General features: G+C 40.7%; 1 protein-coding gene across 5 annotated transcripts in view; it reads left to right on the forward strand.

Annotated features, from left to right (window-relative positions):
* The first annotated feature begins 7,498 nt into the window (after nucleotides 1–7,498).
* Nucleotides 7,499–12,611, forward strand: part of GULP1 (GULP PTB domain containing engulfment adaptor 1) — a 143,120-nt gene continuing 138,007 nt past the window's right edge. Inside the window, exon 1 of one of the 5 annotated variants that reach the window (XM_005486942.4) lies at nucleotides 7,499–7,733. The gene's annotated coding sequence lies outside the window, so the exon portion shown is untranslated. The remainder of the gene's footprint in view (nucleotides 7,734–12,611) is intronic. The other 4 variants (XM_026793328.2, XM_005486941.4, XM_005486945.4 and 1 more) reach the window with 4 other exon arrangements.

The raw sequence follows: 12,611 nt of genomic DNA on the forward strand, positions 1-12,611 counted from the left end.
TTACTCTTTATTGAACAGATGAGCACCCATGACTTTTTTGAAAGTAATGCAATAATAACATAAACCTTTACAAATTAGAACAGTTATTGCTTTCAAAGGGGTGCTTAGACTCCACTCTGAGGTGTGCTGAATGTTAAATAGTCATTAGGGGGATGTAGGAGTTCTGCGTGGAAGTTGGGTTCATCTTGAATGAGGTTTTATTGCAGCATTAAAACGTGATTGCTTCATCAAGAGTAATTTTTGAACTTTACCTGAAAATATTGCACTTCCTGTAACATAAACTTAAATACACACTCCTTGGTATTTCTTTTGAAAGCTCAGCTGGGCTTTTGGCCTGAGCAGTTTCAGATTAGTTTTAAGCAGTAGCTCTTTCAAATAGTCTCACATATGGCCCGAATTCTGGGAAATGTTTACTCCTTTAGCTTATCTTTTTTTTTTTTTTTTTTTAATGAAAAGCATCTGAAGATCATTATCATCACCAAATCTTGCACTAAAATGCTAACTGCTCCTGGTGAAGGGAAGGCAGTTTTTAACCTCCACTTGTGGCACATGGATGGCACTGACAAGGGATTGCCTTGTCTGTTCCTGAGGGCAGGGGCATGAAAGACCACAGTGCAGCTCTGCAAGAGTAACAATTCCAGCACAAACAACACAGAGAGAGTTCAGCTCAGTACCAGTCAGAGATGGATTTGCAGGTATGTTGTAGGGTTCTCTGGATTGCACAAGTTCTTCACACTGTTACTCTGTTTTACAGAATGTACTATTACCTTTTAGACAAGAGCTGAATTTTGCCTGCAACATAAAAGTCCATTTATAATCTGCCAACAGGCTCAGCTGCTTTTCATTTGAAGCATAAAAAAGAAGGATTACTATTAAAGGATAAACCCAGGAAATTTATGTGAGATACTTACCAAGAAAATGGAAAGAATGTATGGGTCTGAAATGGGTGGCAAAGAATAACACAAAGCTTTCATGGTCTGATAGCTATGGAAATGTGTGAATTTGTGCCTGGTGAAAGCAATGAAGACTTATGAATGTGTTCATAAATCACAGGTATCAGTTATGAACAAAGGAATAATTCTGTTGTTCATTTCTCACTCCTGTAACTCAAGAAGAGCAGCTGAGAGCCTACAGGGAAACATGGAGGTTGATTTAAATATCTGAGCAAGCCTGTTCCAAGTCTCTATTTGCAGATGCTAGCTCAGGGGCTTGCTCTCCTCTAAAAAGTTGGGTGTTCTGTTCTCCTTGCTTGAAGGCACCTGTTTATGCTGGAAGTCTATCCCAAAATCTGCAGGTAGCTATGTCAAACTCCAAAGTCATGCTTCCTCATGTTTTCTACATAAAAATACAAATTTATTGTCTGAAATTTACTGATGATTCTTACAAGGCTTCACCACTGGAAGAGACTAATGGCACACTCTCTTTCTAGACAGGTATGCTCCAAACAGAGAGCATACTTAAAAATATTTACAGTGCTAAACTTCTGTGAGTAACACATTTTCTGTGAAAAATAAGAAAGCAAGAAATGTCATCATTTTGGCTTGTATTTATGAACAATGATGAGAGCAGTGGGCTAAAAAATGATGGTACAGCTGACTACAAAGGAAGCATTTTCTGCAGCACAAAAGTAATGCTGATAATTCATTACCCTCCAAACTTTCAGCTACAAGGTCGTTCTAATTTGATGTTTATCCTTTTTCCTACAGATCACAAATGTGGTGTGTATCAGGGCTTTATTTCTTTTTGCAGTGTTAGGTTCTTTGTTGCAGTATTAGTCCCACGCAGCCTTCAGCTTTCATGTGGTTCCCCATGCCTTTTAAAAGTATTAGCAAATTTATTTTCTTGTAACTTTTCAACTACACATGAAATGTAACCCAAGGGTTTTTAATGTGCATATTAAATGCATGCAGCACTTGTATTGTCCATCACCAAGGCTGTGATTTGTACCTAATGTGAATGAGTAAACTCAGCCTTAACTTCATGTGCATCTACATCCAGTCTTCAGTAAAGAAGTATTCAGTAAATGAAGTATTACACAAGAAAAAAAAGGGAAGTTTGGATTATGACACACATACATAAAATAGATTTGGTCTTGATGAAAAGCCTCAAATAATGCTCATGTTTTGTGAGGCCTTGCCTAGACTATTTTACTAAACCTTGAATATTTCACTTTCCAATTTACCTGTTGGAAGGTGCTGTAGTGTTTATGTCAGGGGCTTAGAAATTCTTCCAGATCTCCTTCCAACATTCTGCCAATTAGAAGGCAAAGGCTTTCTCTTTCAAGGTTCTGCTCTTGTACAAATATTTTATTAATATATTGCCTTCTTTGAATTCCACAGGAAAAATCATTGTAAGTTTTGTGGGAGCTAACTTGAAATTTTTCTTTGGTTTGCACACCACTAAGTAAATTTTTGTTGCAATTTTTTTCGAGTACTAGAAATATTTTAAAAAAGTAGTTCCATGTGCAATGTAGAGAAGAGTAATTGTTTCTTTCATTCTTTCTGTCATCAGCTAGTGGCATGGTTATTTTTTTAGACCTAGAACTTAGTGTTCTAGGTTTTTGTCATAGACTAAGCAATTTAGATCATTCAGGTACTTTCAGAAGTAGATGTTCTACCACAATTCAAAGGATGACTGGCTAAGAAAAAAACCCAAAAGAACAAAATAAGCTTTTCCTACTCTTGTTCTGTGCAAGGAATACTATATTTTACCCTTTAGTTTTTAATAAAAATTCTCTATTGCCTCTTCCTTTTCTCGAAACTTTAGAATGAAGTGCCCCCTTTGTTTCTCTTGGCTTTTTGATGGGAGGTTTATAAACAGCATTAGTCTGTGAGAAGTTCTACATAGAATATTGCTTTACTATTTTAGCAGTATTTTGTAAGGTTGACTATAATAGTTGTAATGTCACATACTCCCAGAAAAAGCTTCAGGGAAACAGAGTCTGACAGCCTTTGGGATGAAAACTCTAGCAGCTGTGACATAAAGGACCTTCTTTATATATCTTGCTATTACACAGTGATAACCAGCTCAGGTTTGCAATGAGCAACAGTAAATCAGTCACCAGCACCTGCACTTGAGCATTGTCAGCAGCTTGTTTTTCTCATCCATTTACTACTGGTTTCCTCAGGCCCTGAATTGGCTCTAACAACTCAATAGTTAAGACATCTGGTTAAAATTGTATAGCCTATGGCACCTACCAAATCAAAGTAATGTAATAGTTCTTTCTGCTCTTAAAGTTTTACAAAATGGAAAAAAAAGAGTAACAGCATAACAAGCAGAAAAACTACCAAATAGCTGGCAAGAGTATTTTAATAAATGGGAACAGAAGAGGAACTCAAGAAATAGTGTGGTTTTGAGCTAATAACTCTTCACATCTTTGAAACATGATTACATTCCCAGTTAATAAAGCTAGAACAGACATCTACTCCTGTTTTCCCTCTTTCCTAACTGTCTCCATATCACATCTTCTAATTTATATAAGCCTCTGTGATTAATCCTCTCCCAAAAGATGTTTTTATTTTGAAAAAGCCAAGTGAAAGTTCAGGTAATATGGTGCTATACAGCTGCCTTAAAGAGATGAGCAGTTGCCTTGTTATGTGCTTGGGTAAGTCTATAGAAAGGCAAATAATTGGCAGGCTACTCAGGTCCTCCTGGCCTTTGCCATCTGTGATGCCTAAAATGATCATAGTGCTAATGATGTCCTTCCCTTTGCTGAAATAGAGGCTTCCTGCTGTTTGTCTTCTAGTCTAAGGTCATTAAGATGAATGTTGTGATATCTGTTGACAATGTGGCATTTACAGTTCTTTTGGCGAAGTGAGGAAAACTTTAAATGGGGATGTAGATTGTGCTACCATAGCATTAAAGGAGCTAGAAGTTAAATAGAAAATTTGCAATAGCTTCTCTGGTACTGTTTCTTTATAAGAAGGACTGAACAGGAGTTGTTTTGCTTTCTTGTTTCATGTCCTTGCAGAGTAATGTTAAGTAGCTTTGGGTCTATGAGAGGTGAGACAGGACCCAGAAGGGTGCAGAAACTTCTCAGGTTGTGTAATTGGAGCACTTGTTTCATCTCTGTCTTCTCTAGTAACTATTTTCTGGCAAATCAGTCCAAGTGGTTGTAGGCACACAGTTTGTGGTGATTGGGAGCGGGCACAGCTGTGAGCAGCACTGACAGCAATGAGCCATGGAGTGCCCAGGGGCACTGACCAACCACCACAGGGAACACAGAGCACACAGGTGCAATGCATGTATGATAAGGATGTAAAAGGTCAGGCTGAAGAACAAGAAGGGCAGATGCTTGCAGCCTTCTGAAGTGGTGAGGTGTTGCTCTGTGTGGGTTGAAGCTTTCTGAAGTTGTGTGGTGTTACTCTGTGTATTGTGGCTGTCTCGACTGCAGCATGTGCTGCGGCAAGAGATTGGTGTTTTTCCTTTGATGTTTACGTAGCTACAGGTCTAAAAGGCTTCTGATTGTGTTGCTTTAGCTCATCCTCTACGATCTCCACCCAGTCATCTGTTTACATGACTGATGCTTACAGTCTCAGAAGAATAACAAAACCAGACCATTCATGCAGGAGCCAGGGTGCAAGCCTGAAATGGAGAGGGACATTTCTTAAGGGCACACAGTGATAGGACAAAGGGGCATGGCTCCAAGCTGAAAGGGGCAGATTAAATACGAGGAGGAAATTCTGACGCTTCTGAGACATTGGAATAAGTTACCCAGAGAAGCTGTGGGTGCTGCAGCCCTGGAAGTGTTCAAAGCTGGTCTGGATGGGGCTTTGAGCACCCTGGCCTAGTGAAAGGACTCTGACCATGGCAAGTAGGAACTGGATGATCTTTAGGGTCCTTTCCAACCCAAACTGTTCCATGTGTTTCTGAAAGAGGTTTTTTTTTTTCCTCTGACTATCCTCTTTTAATTTCTTGTGTGCTCAGTTCTTTGTTCAACTACTCTACAACAAGTGTGATAGTCTTGGTAATGACCTGAATTTGTCCTCTTGGTTTGTGGGGGATCTAGACTGCTGAGCAAGGCAGGATTTGGTTATTTTTGCTCTCGGTCTTTTGCTTTATGGACCACAGCAATTAAAAAGCTAAGAGGAATAGGTATTAATGAGAGAGTTCAAATATTTTTCCTCTACTTTTCCTCTCAAATCATGTCCTTGTTCCACCCCGAGGTTATCACTGTTGATGGGGGAAAAAAACCAATCATAGAAGAAAGATGTCACCTTTTCTTTTCTTTCCTTCAAATACTATGCAGCAAATTTAAGTTGAAAGTAGGTTTGCTTTACATTTTTTCTGTTTAGGCATTTCAGTACAGATTATGTCAAAAATATATCACAGAAGAACTAGAAAGCTCCCTATGTTCTGAGTATTTTTCTCTTGTGTTATAAAATGTCTCACTTTCTTTAAGAAAAAAATTTTGCATGCAGAAGGGATTTTGAAAAATGTCCTTTCCTGACTAATATATTCTATACATGTATTTTTATTGCATTTCAAATGGTATAACTTGATTTTAGAAAAAATATACCCTGACTTCATCAAGCATATTTGACTTCAGAATATGTTAAAAAACAGTAAGTAAAAAAACCCATTCCTGCATAACAACTTATTTTTAGCTTCCTCTGGTGTAAAATCTGCTATAGTACCAGAAAAAAAAATTTCAAGTGCCCCTAATTTTACTTGCGTTCTGCATCACATTTGAAAAATTCATAGCATGTATTTCAATAGCCAAAATGTTTTCTGTCTAGTGTGTGCTCTGCTTTGCAGATGACAGCTGAGGTTGTCTAATCAAAGGAAAATTGGTACACTTACAAAACAAGGTTGAGCACTTGTTTATGATCTGAAGCAAAGACCAACTTGGGATGTCTGTTGTGGAATGCCAAATGGATAAAGATGCTTCCTGACACTGAGGTGAACTGCAGTTTTGCCTAAGGAGGCACTGCATGAACTGCCTTATTGCTTTAAAAACCAACCACACAAACATGAAAAACAAGCAATTGAAGCCTAAATTGTTTTATCACAAAGTTTGAAACTTACACTAGATGAGTTTGTGCTTCTATCTTTGACAAACTCTAAAAAAATAAGGTTCTGGATAGCAGCTGACTTTTACTTTTCTTCAATGATTTCATACAATTCCTACATTATCTCTTTTCCCATCTGCCCTGTCACTGTTTTTGTCAGGGACTAGTGGTTGAGGAGATGCATGCAATGCAGTTGTCAGCTGCAGCCAGATGCTGCAGAAAGGTGTAAGGAAATAGCTGTCAGTAACAACAACACTCAAAAAAAGTTTATTTCCGGTGGCTCATGCATTACCTGTAAATGAAATGTTTTGCTCAGATTCTCCTTTAACTTTCTTAATATTGCTGTAGTCAGGTTTAGTAGTTTTCTTGTTTGGTTTTTTTTCCCCACCTAAACCTATTTAAGGTTTAGTATATGAAAACCGTAGCAGCAAACAATGCCTGGATTTTGATTTAAAGTTCATACCATTTCCCCAAGTGTTTTCCATTTTCCTTCTTTCTCAGAACTCATTTTATATTCATGTTTTGGAATTTAGCTTGTTAGCACCCTAGTAAAGTTTACAAATGACTCTGAAACGATGTGAAAAGTTCCTATTTGTTTCCTTTCCTGGAGAGACTAAACTGATGAAAAACTTCAGTCGTTTTCTTATGTCTAGAGCAGAAAAACTACTAATTTACCTGGGTTTTGTGTACCTGTTTTGGAGTTTGATTGGTTTTGGTTTTTATTTTAATCATGAATGGAAAAGGCAGCCACACTAATTAAATTTTTGCATATTTCATATTTATGCATGCAATTATCCAGAGCTTACTGATTTAAAAAGCTGCCTGCTCCTGACTTCTACTCTTCAAGGGGTTTTTTCTGTCATGAAACTTTTCACTCTAGACCACAAATTGCAACCCTGAAGTGTTTTCCATCTTGTCTTTAAAACAAGAGTACACCTGCTACAGACAAAAGGCCTTTGCTTTGATTTCAGTGACATGTTTTGTTCTGCTCCCTAAATGGCCATTCTCGAGGTTTGTCTAGTGATTAATGCAAAATGAAAGGTATCTTTCATGTGCTGTTAAGAAAAAACAATCAGGGAGGAATAATAGATGAGTTTCCTGCCTTTCCACAGGCACTACATGCCTTATTATTGGCAGAAGCCCACCAGGAATAAAAGAAATATGGCAGACATGAATTTCTTGCGTTTCAACAGGAAATGCTTTGTCCTTAGCTTGTGCATACCATGACTGTCATAAAAATGTATTTGGTGTTATGCTGTTGTGGTGTTTCTGAAGCACATTTTAATGAGGAGTGAGTGCTGCAGACGTTCTCCGAAGTGTGATGCTGTTGTGTACATGTGATCTGTACCCAACAAAATTTATTGCAGCTTTAACGGAGACCAGTGCGAGCGTGTCTATATCTTTTCTTTAGGAGATGCCTCCTTGAGGAGCGCAGAGTTACCAAACCGCGCTCCTCACTTTCTCAGCTGCCGCCTACTCCTCACGCCGGCTCTCGCTGCCGCCGCGCTGCCGGGCCCTGGCGGAGCCGGCGGGAGGCAGGGGGAGCCCGGGAGCAGTGGCGGCGGCCCGGCCCGGCCCGGCCCGGCAGCAGGCGGGGTCCGTGCCCGCCCGCCCGCGCTGACGTCAGGAAACTTTCGGGGCGGCCGTGGCCGGAGCGAGCGGCGCGGAGAGGCGGCGGGACGGGCACGGGCAGCTCCATCCCCGGCGGCTCCATCCCGGCAGGTACGCGGGGCCCCGTGCCGGGGCTGCCCCTGCCCCGCGGTGCACGGAGGGCACAGAGGGGGGCACGGGGTCTGTGTGAGCGCCTGTTGATCGCCGCGGCAGCGCTCCCCGGGCTCCGCCGCCCCGCTCTGCCGTGGGCGCGGAACTTGGCAGGGGCGGCTGCTGGGGCAGCTCCTCGCCCCCGCGGGTCCCGCCTCACCTGCGGGGTCCCCGCTCCCCGCCCCGGAGCCGCCCGCAGCGGCTGCTCCCAGCCCGGCGCCCGCACGGACACGCGGGCTCGGACACGCGGGCAGGGCTTGGTGAATTTCAAGTAGCTGCGAATAATGCGCTGCCTTTCATTCGGGGTTGGGGTTTTTGCCCGTTGTAAGTACAGTAAAGCCTTTATCCGAGAGGAGGTTTTGTTTTCCTCGGGAGGCTCCGCCGTGGCAGCCGAGCTCGCCGCTGGGGCTGCTGAGCGCTCAGTTGTTGTACAAGGGAGGATCTTCGGCTCGTAACCAAACCCAAACCACCGAGATAATTTTAACTCCGCGTGTGTCGGGAGGGTGGAGTGCTGGAGGAGTTGGCTCGATCGTCATGCGAATAGAGAGAAGTCTGAGCAAGGACTGCGGCTCTGCCTTGGAGTCGGGAGGGAGATTCAGGGAGAAATTCTCATCTTGAGAGGCTCTGAAAGTTGTATGACAATTAGAGGAACGTGTAAAATTGTGTTGTTCATTTAATTTCACTGTCCTTCTCATTTATTAGGGGGCACTGAGAGTCAGTCAGAGACCCGTGAAGGTTAATTGTATTCTTCATACAAAGGAATTGGCTCCCTTCCGAAGAAATAGATTTCTGGGGTCTTTTTTTGAACTTGAGACACTTATTAGATTTCTAATTTAAATAGCATGCAACTTTTAAACTTTCCAGTTCCTACAGATCCATTGCAATTGTAAGTTCTTAAAACGTCATCTTTGTGGAAAGAAAAAGTTAGCGCAACAAAAAGATGTTAAATCCCCCAATAAACTGGAAAACAAGGCATACATGAAGGTGATTATGAAGGTGCTTTGAATGTGCTGAGATTCACGTAAAATATTATAGCAATATATTTAGTTTATTCAGTATAAATATAAATAAGTGCCTGTATTTGTGTGTTATGTGAGTACTTCTCCTTTTAGAAGTTATTTTCCATTATTTTCTTTTCCTGTATGTTAGATGAACATGTAACATGAGTAGTACCTTTCAGTTGTTGTAGGGTTAAGCAGTACTTCAGAGCTACTTATGGTGTTAATCAAAATAAGACAAAACAATTCACCAGAAAGGAGAATATATTTTTGAAGGTCAAGCTTCTATTTTTATGGTGATTTCAGAATGAGCAGTAAGTTTTGCCTCTTAGTTGTAGATTTACTTGGTTGATTTGTCACGCAGTACTATGTCAGGTACAACTTCAAATATTTGGAGGTTATCCACTTGAACTTAGAAACAACAGAACAGGGGGAAAATAATTCCATGGTTATTAGGCATACATACATTCTTCTGGGATGTATTTTAAGATTTTAAGTGTATGAACGTGTCAGTGATTACAGATCTCAATAAAGGCATATGTTTACATGAATGCCTTGGATAAAAAGTGATTTAGGGATTAAAAGCCTGGTGTTATGGCAGAGTGCTAAAGGATGCAAGGGAGAACTTTGGTTAGCACTTTCAGCAGAGCTACAGTGGGAGGAATATCAACTCAAGGGGGCTGGAAATGAGCAGGAGCAAATACAAGTCTGGTCGCCTGAGAAGTTAGCGTGACGTGATTGGGTGTGCCTTGTGAGTGATGAGTAAAGAAATTAAAATTATTGCAACAGTGAACAGTGATACAATGTTCTGTGTAAAGCATTTTAAATCTCATAGGAAATCTCCTGCTAGTGGAGGACCAGGAAGGAGGAAGATGTAGTTAACAGGAGTGGAAAACAAGAGGGAATGTTGCACAAGCTACTGGTTCGTACATCCTCCTTAGTCTTTGGAGGTAACTTTGTCACCTTTTTGAGGGTTTTTCTACTGTTCAAAGATTGTACATCTATTGTGCTGCAAAGCACTCACCTGATGTGCCATTTCAGAATTTCCTTTACAAGGTCACTTTAATTTGCTAGTCTAATTGCATGTAGACAAAGTTAAATTCGGTGGTTCAGTAGCAGTTTGTAAACATTCTTTGTAATGTACAATGTTTGTAAACATTGCTGGATGCTCTAAAAGTCCTCATCAGGAGACTTGCATGAAATACTTGAGAGGTCTAATACAATAAACTGGAATTTGTATTATAATTATGGAATTAGTTTTTCCTCTTGAGATAATCCCTCAAGAGTCTACTGCTTGAACATGTCATAAGAACGTAATTAGAACTGCCAGCTGAATTAAAGGGCAGCTTCAGCTTGAACTGGGAAACATATAGCTTGAAAGAGAACAGAGGGGGAAACTACTATGTCACTCAATTTTGGTCATACCTGGTATAGCTTGTGTCAGGATTCTAATTCTGTAATTTTTTTTTCAAGAGAACAAGTAGAACACTGAGAGCTGCAAAGTCCACCAGGTTCTGTTCAGAAACAACTGCAGGTCCCTTAGACTTGTTATTGTCAATGGAATGCATGGCAGAAGTTGAGTCTGTGTTCCAAGTACATCAGCTTCTGAGACAGGGCAAAAAAATCATTAGTTCATGACTTCATGGAGTTGTTGCACAAGAATATGCTAATTGGGCAGAAGTAAACATTCTCCCTGTCGCCTTTTTTGCCTTACTGTAATCTGATTTTTGAAGAGATAAGCTCCTTTAGAGACTCGGGTTGTAATCCAGAAAAGAGCAAACAATACTCCCTCTGTTGGAACACACAGTGCCTCTGCATACCTAACAGTGTTCTCTTTGGTTCTCTTACCTGCAGAACGTAGCTGTGCATGCAGATGTATCTGTCAATATCTTTGCAAGTAATTTCCTTCCTGGTATCTCCTGAATCCCTGAGATCAGAATGTTGGCTTTGTTCATGCAGATAGCTTTGCTACCTCACTGCCAGTGCTCCCTTGAACATTCCCTGTGACTTAAATGCTTAATCAAGCTGTTCTGTGCCTTTGCTGTTGTGGGACGGCCAACTACTGCCACTGAACGTGCAGCCTTGATCTGGGTTTACAGTCACAGCCTGTGCTGGTTAGGGCTGGGAGGAAGAAGGAGGTAGGCTTACTCCATTTTCTTTATTTTGTGGTCTGTCCCTTGAGGACAGTAATGTCATCCCTGCTCACACTTTCAGTCTCAGATGTGTGGCTATGGACCTTGCCTGTGCCACTCTGTTTGCCCAGGGGCACTGCAAAGACTCTGGGGATGGTCAGTAGTAGCTCTTAAGTCTAAAAAAATCTTTTTTCTTAAGCATTTTAATGCACTTAAATGCATTTTTAACCTAGGCTGCAGCTCCACTGCATGTAACAAGCAGACAGTGCTCCCTTAAGGACCCCCTTGTTATTTGGTTTCACAGAACGTTTGTTACACTAAACTGAATATCAAGAGTCCAAAGTGATGTTACCACAGATTTCATCCAGGATCCCAACAGAGAGTTTATCCAGCTGAAAACACATCATGAATTCCCAGGAAAGCATTTCCACTTGCATTCCTCCTCTCTTCTGCCAGTTTAAGCAGATGTTCTTATCACCAGGCTAAGAGGGCACTCTGAATTGTGAAATGGGGTTGTTTCATCAGGCTGAAGTGACTTACTGTTCTGATGTGTAATTACATCGCAGCAAAGACAGAGTATGTAGAATTTTGTAGCTGGAGGAAACAAACATTTGTAGAACAGACAACACCTGGGTTTCTGACAGCCATCTATGTGGTTTTCACTGAAGCAAGAAGCAGAACTCGGGCTGTAACACCTACAGTTTCACAGGCTGCTTGGTAATTTGTCAAAAAGTACTGGAAAGCCTCTTAGATTAAGGCACTGAATGTCTTTAACTTCTGCAATATTTTTTTCTGTTTTGAAGGGCAGCCATTAAGAAATTCTGTCATTTTAATTCCAGAGTCTGAGCTATTCATCTTATTAGTATATAATCACCTGGTTACTGCTGCATTTATTTTATATTGCGCCCCAAGCTTGCATATTCTGGTCTTATTCTGAGAACTGAGCTGTGTTTTCGCCATTTACTATATCACTTGGAGTTGTAAAGCATCAGCAACATCTGTGCAGCCAAATGTTTTTCTGTGTATTCTGTCAACAATACCTGATCAACACCCTTGCCTTGCAATGGTGTGCACAAGTGTAAATTGGTAAACAATTCTCTTAATAATGTGCTGGTTGGAGACTGCAGCTGGCTCTGTTGACAGAGTTAAAGTGAGTTTTTTTGGGTTTTTTTTGGTCACCAGAAATTAGAACTATAATCTGTGGAAATTCTGGTTATTCCTGTGTTGCAGAGATATTCTGAGCATAAATAGCATTTCTGTGTTGAAAAATTTGCGAGTTCTAGGGCAAATCTTGTGCCACTCAGAAGTGTGTGGTGGCTGTTTCTAGATTTTTTTATTGCTTTGTGGAGAAGGGTATGTGGATACTCTGGTATTTGGGAATAGATATGGATGTAGGAGCCTAATCTCTTCAATCTTCTCATCCTTCCCAAAATAACATGAAAGCTGTAAAACTGCATGCAAATTCCTCCTCCTTCTTTTCAAATAGAATGGAATAGTTTTTTAAAGACTGTTGGGCTCTCTGGAACATTTTAACATCTTTAATGTGATTTCTTTTTTTTCAATTCTTCCTCTGTTCTCTCCATCCCCTTAGTTTTAATGGGGAAAATTCTGACCAAAGGCAAAATGCAGCAGTACCACAATGGGCAAATCAGGGTCCTGAACTAGTACCTGTTGTGGCATTTAATACTCCTTTGTTTCCTTTTTTCTTT

This window comes from Zonotrichia albicollis, chromosome 10 (assembly GCF_047830755.1).
Source record: "Zonotrichia albicollis isolate bZonAlb1 chromosome 10, bZonAlb1.hap1, whole genome shotgun sequence".
Classification (NCBI taxonomy): Eukaryota; Metazoa; Chordata; class Aves; order Passeriformes; family Passerellidae; genus Zonotrichia; species Zonotrichia albicollis.